This window comes from Periophthalmus magnuspinnatus, chromosome 11 (assembly GCF_009829125.3).
Source record: "Periophthalmus magnuspinnatus isolate fPerMag1 chromosome 11, fPerMag1.2.pri, whole genome shotgun sequence".
NCBI lineage: Eukaryota > Metazoa > Chordata > Actinopteri > Gobiiformes > Gobiidae > Periophthalmus > Periophthalmus magnuspinnatus.
In genome coordinates, this window is record NC_047136.2 from 16,485,513 (window position 1) to 16,498,912 (window position 13,400).

Below are 13,400 nucleotides of genomic sequence, written 5' to 3' on the forward strand. Positions count from 1 at the left end.
CACGGGATAGAATTTAAGAATAAGAATAAAAAGTCATTTAAATAAGAATAAAATTTGTGCAATAAGAATAAAGTGTCATGCAATAAGAATAAAGTGTCAGTGTTAAACAAAATAAATAAGCCACATTCTATATTGTTTTATGCTATGACCTATTAAAACACAGCACCTCTCTGTTCTCCTGACACGAAACAGCCTAACACACAATGGGAATACTGTAAACAGAGTATGCATAAAGGAAACATGTAGTCTTGTGATGTTGACTCATTTATCCTGCCCTACAGTAACACTATGTATCTCACAAAAACCGTGCAATGCAAGACTTTATTTGAACACACGCACTTTGAAATCTATTATGTCCAGTCCGCTCTTATTTGCACTCACTGAACATTTAATATCCTGTAAAGTCACGTCTGATTCTCTTCTGTCACTTTTGTGCAACCACGTCTACGTCATTACCTGGTTCTTTCAAAAACGTGTCAGCCCAACCCGGGGTCCCGCCTGTTCCTTCTTTCTTACACCTCATTGGCTAACACTCACGCCCGTCACTTCCCTTTCTCGCATTCCTGCATTCCGATTGGCTCTCGTTTGGAAAATCCCCGCCCCCTTCACCCAAGCCACGGCGATCCTCTGAGCAGGTAGTGTTGTCGGTTTCTATCTGTCAAGAAAATAGGATGTTTTAGCTGGTTCTACAAAACGTAAGCTTTTATCCCTTTAATATTTATTTCGCAATTTAGTTTACTTCATGTTTTTCAGTTTCTGTCGCTGCATTTGTTGTTAAACTTTGAATAAACCGGCATAGTTGACAGCACGTCGCTCCTCGTTCTCCTATCTAGTCAAATTTCGTTTTCGATAGAATAGTTAATGGGTTTCCTCGTGTCGCTTTTAATGGCGGATCTTTTACTTTCTGTATTTTGCTTATTTTAAGACGGTTGCTGGGAGTTGATGGCGGGTTTAGGAGTACGTGTACAGCTATGGAAGTTGGGAATTTTTTGCTGACAACTTTAAATAGCTTTGGAGGGAGCGGAGTACAGACAGACAGGACAGAGGTTATGGAGGAATGGACACTTGTTAAAGACTGTCCCAACCAACATTACATAGTGTTTACAGCTGACATAACTGAATTTTTCTTTTTTTTATGGATCATACCTGGAGTACACAGACAGCCAGGCAATATAGTCACGCCTTTGAGGAAAACAGGACACATTTAAAGTCACAATCTTCACATTTAGTGGCGAGAGGATTGTAAGATTGACTTAAATATAGCATGCAAACATTTTTTTTTAACTCACCTTATATCAAAGAATTGTCAAACCCACCCTGGATTTCCCACATCTGCATTGGCTGTACAAACTTTACCTGAAACAGACAAAAAGGCAATATTTGAATGACGTTTTGTATTGATCTAGTGTAAAGCCCCTAAGCACACAGGTAATTCCAAGGCTGTAATTATCCAAATGATTCTACTGAAGGTGTCTGTGTACTTCCTGTATTTGTGTTTGAGAGAAGAACTCTTATCTATGCAGGGTTATGTGTCGAGTGAGTGAAACAAAACAAAACTCCAGGTATGTTTCTGATAAGGAAACAACATTATAGCATAGATCACAAAATTGCAAATTGCACAACACAGGTCTTTAAGTTGTTCTCGTCAATTATAGCCTGCTAACCTGTTTTAAATAAGGATTACTTAACTTTGTAGTTGCCTTGGGCTTGGGTTTAATTATTTAAGGATGTGATTTTAGCTGTAAAGAAGGTGATCTTGTTTGGAAGACCTTATGTTATGTTGATTTATTTTATTTTATTATGTCATTATTTTGTCATTTTACTTACTTACTTACTTACTTCTTTTATTATTCATTTATTCAATCATTCTTAACCTCTCTAGATTTTAAAGCTGTACTGTGTAACTTTCCTGATATGGGTCCACCACCTGCTTGGGCACTTGCCTGGAATGTTGCACAGAATGGTATTACATTTCACTGTCTGTGTGGCATTGCTTAGTAGGGATTTTTGAGCATAAGAAAATAAGAATGTGAATAAGAAGAAACGGCTACATAAAGTTCTTTTTGTAATTTTGTGGTTTATCTTTTAGCTCTGGTTTAGTCTAGTCCTTTGCATTGCCCCGGGGTAGTCCTTGTTTCGGGTTTACAAATGATTGTACTGCATTCTGTCCTTTTATTGATCCCAGCTTGAACCCAGTTTAGTTCTGAGGTACACTTGCTTTCCTGTTCAAGTACTGGTTTAGTCCTGGTCCAATATCCACTGTCTTTGGCCTTCTTTATATCACTGTTTCTAGAGAACTTTCTCATAGTGTCAGATTGCACTGGTGTCGTGTTTTTTACTTACAATCTATTCACTGCTGGTGAAGTTTTGGAACATATTGTTTTGTGAGTTGAACTTACTGGCCAATGTGTGCAACTGTGCATTACATTATGATAACACGTCAACTCTCTATATATTTAGCTTCTTGTGTGATCAAATGCACAGTTTACTAGTACTTTTTTGTTTACTTGGAATCCAGAATACAGATTGCTCCAATACTTTACAAAGATGTGAGTCTAATCACTGGTGAATCTCCCTGTTTTCAGATGGGCATGATTGACCGGTGGATTAGCCAATTGGGGGCAGTCATTGTCCGTCCATATCAAAAGAAAAAATAATTGACAAATATGTCAAAGGGGACTGAAAACATTGCATATTTCTGTAGAATCAATGAATGAAGCATTAAACTCAAACTCAACTTAAACTCACTAATCTGAGGTGAGAGATATGTGATTTTTTTGTAAATATAGATGACCAATTGGCCTTTTACATGTGTCAGTGAAATAAACAAATCTGATTTGACAGCTGTGTTTGAGCCTGACAACACAGGGAATGGTGACCAGACTGATATCCCTCTGTATAAAAAAATACAGAGATATCAGTCTAGACTTGCAAGGAACTTAAAAAAAAAAGATGGAAAATAGCTGTTATGAATCAACTCCTGTGTTTGTATCTTGTGAGTGCTGCTGGAGTCAAATTATAGTATATTGTATATTTATTCATCAATGTACAATTTTAATGGTCAACTTTAGCTCTAAAGCCAATATTGGTTCTGTAATTTCGTAGCTCCAAAACACAAATTGCAACAATAGTATTTTTTTTTTACTCTCCTGGGTAATCCCTCAGTCATCCAGGCCTGATCTATAGCAAAAGATGAAGTTAAAATCTGTCAACTGAACAAATCGTTTTCAACTGGACAACGATTTGTTCAGTTGACAGATTTAAACTTGATCATTTCCTCTCCCGGGTAACATCACAACATTGTAAAAGCCAAAAAAAATCCAGCTGGCATAAAACCTTTAGTAAAAGTAGTAATTGGTTGTGTAAGTACTATCTGAATAGCTGATGACTCCCTGTTGCATGGTGTCTGTCTTGTCATGTATTGTGTGGAGTATAAAGTGCTATTAAACCCGATCTCTTGTCACGCTCTCTGCAGTGGAGTGTCTGGAGTGTGAGTAGAGAGAGGCTGCACGGTCACTCTGACAGGCTCATTTTCTGCTCCACTGGGGACTAATGCTGTCCACTGTTAGGGAGAAGGCAGGTGCAATTCTGGCCTGAAGGGTAGACGATAAATAAATTAGGGTTGTCAGAAGTATTGATAATCAGATGCTAATCGCTATTAAAAGTGGTATTGAAACTAGATACTCATTTGAACAAGTATCAGTACTTAAAAGCCACATTCACAGTACATAAATGAACCCTTTCTGAACATCTTTAGAGTGATTTTGAACAGTTTCAGAACAACTTTAAGACCATATAGAGTACTATATGCCCATGGACAACTACAGTGTGTTTTTATTATCATTGTGAATCGGTATTGAGTATGGAGTTCATTCATTTTTAGTATCGTGACAACACTACAAGGAAAAAACTTTTAGGTCAAGTTCCAGGTCAAACTCGTGGAGAGGCGACCCTGCTGACTGTAAAATTGCACATTTTCCCATATATTTTTCAGCAGTAAACACCTGTAAGTGAGTAAATTCTAGACAAGTTTTATGCCATTACTGTGCAAACCAGTAACATCTCCGTGGAAATAAGAAGGTGATCAAATCCAGTTTTTTCCCCGGTGCTGCCTAATGCATTCAGAAAAAGGTATTATAGTTGTCAGTGGTAGAAAGAAATTTGAACAGGTATCTTTGGTGAAGAAAATTTCATAAATAGGACAAGTTTGACCTTGTTTTGAGTTTGAGCTGTATCAGAATTTGCATATAACATTAAAGAAGTACTATTTAAAGTTCAGTTAGGCTTGTGATGATACTATAATTTCAAACTCAATTTCCCTTTTTTGTCATGTTTATAGGATTTTTTCAGTATGGCTACTTGTTGACCATCTATTTTCGATACTAGTTTTAGTATCGAACCCTACATGTTAATATAATAATGTGATTGACAGGTAACTGCATTTTATTGTCGAGGTGCACTGGTGTCACAGGTTGGTTGATGGCTCCCTGTCACCATCATGTGTCCTTATAAAGTGACATGAGTCCAAGGCTTGTCATTATGGCTCGGGAAATGGCACTGACTCCTTGTAAAGTTTTACAGTATATTTTAAAGGTTAGCTCATAAACATGCGTCTGTTCCTGTTTTTATTGTTTAGGTACTTCTAGATCATGTGAGGTGGACAGTATGAAGAATGAAATGTGTTAGATATGTACATGCCCATCCTAGGCCACCATAAGCTACTGTATACTATGGAGCTCAGCCGTGGTTGTTGAAGTAAATTTCTCATTCATTTTTCATATGGACTTTCCAAATAAATAAATAAAAGTTTGAAAGCTTACTCAGTTATGTGGTAACTAATGACCAGACATGTAATTTTATTTAAAATCTGTTTCTGAAACTTGTCAGACTGCCATGTTTTTAAAACATTTTGCTGAATCTTGCACTTTAAATGTGCTCTTTGGAACTAAAAAAAAACGCTTTATAGGTATTAGTTAGCGTGTAACTGGTTAGCCTCCACAATATGCTCTTAAAATCTGATTTTTTCGAAAAGTCTTTGGGAAAAATTAATGGAAAATTTACTTCACTGTTGAGCTCCATACATGCACATTGATTTAATAATAATATTAATTTTCAGTCTTGTTAAGTTCTTTTCCAGATGTTCAAGGTGACTAAAGATGAAAGAAATTGTCTGAATGGCAGAGATTAAAAAGGAGCCTCTATAGATACAAATAAAAGAAAAAAAAAATCTATAATAAAAATTGCAGTGCAGCTTTGTAATCTTACAAAGTTTAGCTGATATTTCTGCATTTTTTTGTCCATTCAACCAAGACATTTATTGGCACACTTTAGCACATTTCTGATCCATAGCATTGCAAAAAATCTCATTATTATTTTAAGGAGAACCCCATGCTCATCTTCATCAGTATTGCCACCCCTAGCCTGGTTCATTGATTAATTATAGAAAAAATATGCCTAAGAAACCTTTGGTAATGCTTTTAAAACTTTTGCTATTGTATTCTTCTTGCCCATTACCGTGAGCAAAGATCATGTGATAAAGCCCCCAATGACGCAGCATGGTTCTATATTATCAGCTAGCCACACCTCTTAATGTGCTGCAATTTATTAACCAGCTGCCCTTAAGCAAGACATTAAGTGCTCCCTCAAGCTTGGTGCTGACACTGCTTTGATGTTGAGGAACAGAAGGATTACCCACAAGTCAATCTCTTATATTTCCACAGTAACAAACAACATGTAACATAAGTGACTCACTAGGCTACTGGGTTATGGCTACGTCACCCTTCCTGCAACTCCCACTTATAACCTGTTGGCTAATGCTAATACTGTAAGCTAATGTTGTGATGTTATTTTTGTTTCTTCAGGTTGTCTCCTTGTGCTCTACTTCTCTGTCTCCAAGCAGTAGCAGCCTACTTTCCGCGCACCACGACCAACCCAATTGTGCGTCTTTCTGCACAAGTCCTATAAATATCCTGCCCGTTTTTTCATAATGAACAAAGAAGCATATTTTCTGCCTTTGGTGTCCATGGCAACATGTAGTCTTGAAGCTTCACAAAGTGTCCCTTGTCTTGGAGCGTAGATTCGAAAGTTTTAACGGTCGGTCTGGAGTGAAGGAGGGTGGGTTTCCGGATGGTGAGCAGCTGAGTGACACATTGAGGAAAAGTTGGGAGCTTGGTTGTGGTGGGATCTAGTGTGTGCGTGCAGAGGGCTAGACTTCCAGGGAAAAGATGTGTGTAGCGTGGAAGCAGAAAACTGAGGGATGATGTACTCAGATTATGGCAGGATATTAACTGTATAGGAAATGATTTTAAACAGGATATAGAAGGGCTGCAAGATTAATCACAATCAAATAGAAATCGTAATTTTAATGGATGCAACTGGCAAATTGCGAAGGCTGCTATTTTTAAGTATCATAATCTACAAACAACTAGGTCTTATTCTGCATAAAAACTGCTAAACCTGTAGTTTAGATCTGTACAAACATGTTTAGAAATATGATTCTTGAATTAGTTTGTCATTTCAGATATTATTATTTTTTTGTCAATACCGCTGGATGTGTTTAAAATGTTGAACAGAATATTATTATAAACACATAAATTGCAAATCTAATAGGAAACACAATCTATATTTTCCCCAATCGTTCAGGCCAACTCTTTTATTTTCAGCAGGATGTAGTTAGCCATGGCAGTATTTACAAAAATACATATCTTGAATATTACCTGCTTTGCTTTGGCAGTACACAGCTTTTTCCCTTAACTTTCATGGCAGTCTTAATGGTTCTGACATGACTTGCACACATGCTAGGAGCAGGTGATATTGCCAAAAATTCTAACAATATTTCTTTGGAGTATGCCAATAATAATATTGAGACAATGTTATGTCTGTTGTAACAGAAATTATGTGCTAAAACATACATTACAATCATAGGTGAAGGTTCATTCTGTTATCAGTTTTAAACTTAGAAATGGTGATTCTTTGTGTGAGAGAGGAGAGTTTGTTTACGTGCTTTACATGTTTCAGATATTTCCTGTTGCCTTCCTCAGAAACGTCACATGATGGTGTAGTGGCATGTCTTGTAGGCTGCTTTATATCTTTTTGCCAGTAGGGGAAGCTTAGCCACGTACTGTCTGACGCCTTCTCCAGGACTGCGTCCCATGTGTGTGATAAGGTGTATGTTCCCTTGTCACGATTTATGCTTCTTGGACTTCGTTAGTTGCTGAAAGAAACAAATACCAGTGCTGGATCAGAGAGGTCATCAAGATCTGCAAACCAGGTCCAAGGAGCATAAACCATGATGAGGGACAGATGTCTCTAGATTTGGTCAGGACTACATTAGCTGTAGTCCTATTTTTATGCATGTTTAAAGCATATGTGCACAACCAGCCCAAAACATGCCCATATGTGAGGATTGTCCATCACAATAGGAATAATCTCTAGTGAAACTATTCCATATACTATCACAGATCATACTACTGTTAACTTTCAAATAACAAGTGGCTGCAACTGCCCTTCTTCAGACAGGTCAGAGGTTCGTCTGGCCCCTCACCGCTCACCATATGTCCCCAGTGCATGCTCAGTGACTTTCGGGTGTTATGAAGGGGTAATCTGCCAGATGCGTGTCTATGTAAATCTCCTTTGGATGCGGATCATGCACAGCTTTAGCTCCAGCACATCCAGAAGCTTAACCAGGGCAGGAAGCACAGATGCAGGACCTTTTAGCTCTCTTTTAGTTAGTTGGTGTGTGGAGAGCCAGTGGTCAGTGGTGGTAGTAGACAGTGGGGCTGAACAATTATGAATATCTAATTGTGATTTTTCTGTGATTACACATTGTGATTACAATTAGCATTAGTATTTGGGACTGAAATATCTTTAATAAAAGAATCACATGTTTTTTCAGAATGTTTGTAAAGGTTTAAACTACAGGTTTAGCATTTTTTTAAGTAGACATTGTGCTTGTTTCTATCATCTGTGACACCTGTGGATCATTAAGTTATAATTTGCACATTTTAAATCGCAATATTCATCTAAATTGATTGAGTGACTTCTGCTTTAGAAAACTGCAGTGTCCAAAGGAAGCTGACATCACCGTAAACAGCATCACAACAAGAGCAGTGGTGTTGTCGACACTTGTGATGGATATCTGCACATTTCGTTAGGAAGCCGCAGATCTTTTTTTATGTGTACCAAAATGACTACACAATGCTGCCAATTCCTACGCTTACCACCGATTAAGAAAGTAAAATTGGAGAAACAACTGATTAAAGATTGCTCAAACATGCCTGAATCACTCCATATACAACTTTGAGATGCTAAATGTGAAAGAGAAACACTCTTAAAGTAGAGATATTATATAAACAATTTCAGACTTTCTGAGTCATGTTATAATTGTTCTCTCTTCTCATTTGATAACTCAAAGTTATATATTGAGTAATTCCTAGTAAAGCTGTGCTCAGAAAATTCCTGTTTTCACCTATCCCGATCTCTGCCCACTGCTTCGTACTGCAACAGCCAACAGGTTTCAGAAACGTTACATGTTGGTGTTGCGTTTTGTTTAGGATCACTGTGGCAGTTTACAATGAACAAAATGCAAAATAAGGATCTTAGTATGAGAGTTTATTATTAAATACCAGGAAAATGTTTCCTGTTTCCTATTTCTGATTAGTTTCCAGAGACGTTTCAGTCTTTTTTTCCCTTCCTCTCCTTGATGACAGGTTGGTCATCTGACCACATTCATAATGTGCAGTGAAACATGTCTTTTGATCTGGGAGATTGCTGGTGGATTGTATGTTCTGAAACCTTAACTATTACAGACAAGCAGTGTTATATTTTACACGGTTGTTTACCCCATTATTAATCTATTAGGATTGTTATTTTTATAAATGGCACTGCAACAGCAATAGATGTGATATTTACATTTTAATAATAGTATTCTATTTAAAGTTTATTCTATTCCTTCTAAAGTTCACGTCACATCAGTTCACTATTTAAAGTTCACATCTTTAGCACACCTAGGAGCATTGGAAATACAAGCATGCCATTCATTGTTGGTAGTCTGTAAACTACAGGTTTAACCAGTTTTAAACAGTATGAGACAAAAGATTACGGTATGTTATTTAACATAGTTACGATTTGCTACCTGACACCATTGAAATTGCAATTTTGATTCAGTTGCAATAAATCTTGTAGCCATAGATTTAACTATGAAACTGTCGGCTGATCTGCTGATTTGAAGCATTTTCCACTGAATGAAAGACCATTCACTGGGTTAGTGTCATGTCACTCGATATGCTTCATTACATCCTCTTGTGTGCCGAAGCCTGAAGCCAACCTCAGAGGAGCCATTGTAAAGGTCATCAGGATCAGCGCCAATTAGACTCATTTACTTCAAGTGCTACTCAAGCACAGATTAGTGACGTATCACAGTGTGTTTTGATACTCCCCCCACCAGACACGTTCACGTATCCGATAAAGCCATTGTGAGCCATCCATCCACTAGGGCAGGTATTTTGCCAAACGTCACTTGCCAATTTTTATGTAAGTACATTACATAATACAAGATGTAGTACATTGAATAAACTAAAGACAGAGCAAATAAAACATCTTCCTCTTTTAACAATGTAGGTAGGTCTATTTCATTCAAAAATAAACTGTTTTTGCAGCCCATTAAACTTTCCCCTGTATAATTAAAAGAAACAATAATAAATAATTATAAATGTATAAACCGAAAACTAAAGAGAGGAAATAACACATCTTGCCATTATAACCAAGTAGGTAGTTTTCATCCAAAAATACTGCTTTTAAACATTTAAAGGTTTAACTTTACTGTGCATCAAATCTTGTAGTTGTAGCAAACAAACAATAATAGAAAACAAAAAAAATAATGTGCAGCTGTGCTGTGCTCCACATTTTAATATTTTGAGCAACGAATAATAATGTGTCAGGCTTAAGTGCAGCCCTCTGACAAATAACTCCATCTCCACTGCAGCTGAACATCCTTTCAGTAGGACTGCTAGTGGCAGGTGCACAGAGGCACTTCTTTGCTCAGTGCAGGACAGGCAACCTCATGTTCCTGCCTTTAGTGGAACTGCATCACGCATACATTCTCCTTCTCAACGGCCTCAATAGTGTGAATGAAGAGGCCATGGGGGTTGCATCTAGGGTAAAAAAGTTGGCTGAAGAGTTTGTCTTTAGCAATGGGCCACACAGTTTCTGTAATACCACTCTCTTGTGCGGACTGAAGAGCCTGTTGTAAAAGAGGTGGAGGACATGTCTTACATATGAGAGTGTCACATAGTCCTCGCCTGACAAAGCATTTGTGAAGTTCTGCAGAGGTTTCAGTGCTCTTTGGATGGCCTCCTTCATATCTTGCCAGGAGAGAACAAAATGTCTTGTTTTCTTGTCAGCAGACAGGACTTTGGCTAGAGCCCTTTCTTGTAGTTGTGGTTGACTCTAATCAGCTGATAGAGATGGTAGATTCTTGCATTCCATGTCCTGCAACATATACAAAGCAGTAAAAATCTAAAAAAAAAACCTAACTGTACTTCAAATCATCACAAAACTATAGTAATTCTATATTAACGTAATCATCATTAAATTATATGATTACAGATGATATGTTTTGACAGTCTACACACCAGTATGACAGATTCTGTTATGCTGCACCACCTATCACTTTTTCTGTTGTAGGGAACACTGCATGTTAAAGCATCTTCAAGAGTTATTTGTTTTGGCACAGGGTGAGATGCTTTTTCCAACATGCTCTTCGTTTGCGTTGTTCTCGCTGTCCATGCTTGTTGTGGTCACCGCCATATTATGAGGGGACGCGGGGGGCTCTCTGCTTTTTGGTTTAAAATAATAGTGATATTTTAAAAATATTAATATATTGCCCTGCCTTATTATCCGCTATGAACCTATCCTCAGTTTTAGCCCCATGAGCCTGCTGTATGGAGCATCTCTTTCCTCCTTTGCAGATCATTTACAAGGTGTTGTGTCATTAATGATTGACTTGTGATTATGCAACAAGCGGTGAGAGCAGCTATAGGAGGCCTTCTAGTGTTACGGTGAAGGAGGAGCCTTGCAGGTGTCCAGTCTAGCAGTAATCACTTAGTGCAGGTAAGTAGGCTTCTCAGTGAGGCGTTTAGGGAGGAGGGACTTAGCTCGGTGCACTTTGTCGGGGTAGAAGGCAGCAGTTTAATTTAGTGAGTGCTACTGAGCTGACAAATGAAGTCCATTATGTAAAGGGTTTAGCTGTGTGTCATGGAAAGTTAGATTCTTGGGTGTAACAAAATAGTCTGTTTTACATAAGACCTCAAACGCTTAGGGCAGGGGTGTCAAACTCATTTTCACCGAGGGCCACATCTGCAAAATGGCCGCCATCAAGGGCCAGATGTGATTGTGCGGCAGTGTAAATGTCACAAAATGTAGCTGAATGTCATGTAAAATAAATGTAATTACTTGTTAACTTGTTAAATGACGGTTTCTGTGATAAACTGAAATTTTTAAAAGTGTGTATCTGGTCGGGACACACCTGCTCACAGACCTTCAGCTGTGCTTCAAATACAGCCTTTTACAGCCTTTTAATTATTGGACAATTTGTTGTTTTTCTTGCAGATTCACTTTTCCATACTTAGCTCCGTCTTTGGTGTCAAAATGTCGATGTAGATTGTACCGACCGCGCCTCAAAACACAAAAAACATAGATTTTTTCTCCTCAAAGCACAAACCTGTATTCACCTTCACCTTTCTTCCTCCCAACTTCCTTCCATGCCAACAATTTTCCTCTTCATGAACATTTTGTGATGATTATTTGCAAATATTTCTCAGTTCCACTTGCTGGGAAAATCTCATTAGTTTATTGTCAGTGCAAACATTAAAGCAGTATAGACTTATTTTAAAATGGCAGTCATGCCTTTTAATTTATCTTCTCACGGGCCATATAAAATGATGTGGCGGGCCGCATTTGGCCCCCGGGCCTTGAGTTTGACACATGTGGCTTAGGGGGTTTGTACGCTGTTCATATGGCACTCATAGTAACATGGCGATCATAGGCTGTTTGTAGAAAATCTTGGACAGAGGATCCACGTTTTCTTAAAGAGGAGGTATTATGCAAAATCAGAGTTTTCATCCATGTAAGTTTGCGTAATCTAGCGATCTCTCCCAGGCCCTATTCAAACCCTCCCCCGGTTAGCAGTATGATTCTATCCAATACTCAGACCGCAAGCCTTCACCCGTGCTTCCACACAACAATTTTCCATAATGATACAAAAGCATAATACAAAAAATGCACTACAACTTCTCAAACCTGATGTGATGTGCAATAGTTTCATTAATGAAGTCCATGTAGATTGTGTTGTGATGGTGCGCCCAAGGGGGTGTGCGGGGAGCAAGCATTCTGGAAACTGATATCCAAGATTTTCTAAATACTATCTATTTACATGGACAATACGTAGCAAAGAAAACTTGAAATGTTTTTGAAATGCATTAAATTCTGTTTCCTTAAAGTAGCCACCCTCTGCTTTGTTGACAGTGCTGCAAACCTTTGGCCTTTTCTCAGTGAGCTTCAAGATGAAATCCCCTGAGTACACCTGTCACGATAAAGCATTATGAAGTACGATATGTTGCTCAAGAAAATAGATGATAAGTGATCATATTGAAATCAGGGATTATGCCCCAAAAACTATTTTACATGTACAATATTGTTTAAAAAACTGAGCTGCAATTAAGTAGTTAGTAGTGGTTTTGCTTGTATTCATAAATGAATAATTTGTTCAAACCTCTACAGCTCAAATGTTATTGTAGAAGAGAAAAAAAACAAATCTCTACTGAACAAAAGGAAAAAGGTAGTTGTTAACCTGAAAACTACCCCTTCCTGACATCACAAGGTGGAACAGAGGATTTTAAGCTTTGGAGATATAGACAGACCGATAATGAAGGATTACTTAAACGTATGAATAAAACAAAACACAACTCCAGGTATGTTTTTGAGGAGGTAATAACATGTTAATTTGGATTAAAGCTCACAAGAGTCAATTTTCTGTATATAGGACCTTTAACATCAAGATTCCTGTTGTTTAAACCAACAAGTCTGAACTGAAATAATCAAGAGCTGCAGATGCTTTTTTCCCTCTGGATTTCCAAAGTTTTGAAATTGTTTTCTCAGATCTTATTGAATGTGGAAATGTGGCTGGTCTCATGAAAAGTTTCCACCACATGCACCAGCTGTGTCTCACATCTCCATCCCTAGTATAACACAAATCTTCTACTACTGTATTTTTTAGGGATGCACCAGCTTTTTCTTTTCCAATACCAATGTTAATACTATAGTATCTGCCAATGCCCGATATCAATCGATACTAGGAACTATATATAATATAGTATATAATATAATTTATTTCACAAACAGCG

At 37.7% G+C, this 13,400-nt stretch overlaps 1 protein-coding gene across 1 annotated transcript in view; it reads left to right on the forward strand.

The window, feature by feature from the left end:
* Window positions 1-607: 607 nt before the first annotated feature.
* Window positions 608-13,400, forward strand: part of LOC117378539 (oxysterol-binding protein-related protein 3-like) — a 37,404-nt gene continuing 24,611 nt past the window's right edge. The window contains exon 1 of the mRNA XM_033975152.2: window positions 608-695. The gene's annotated coding sequence lies outside the window, so the exon portion shown is untranslated. The remainder of the gene's footprint in view (window positions 696-13,400) is intronic.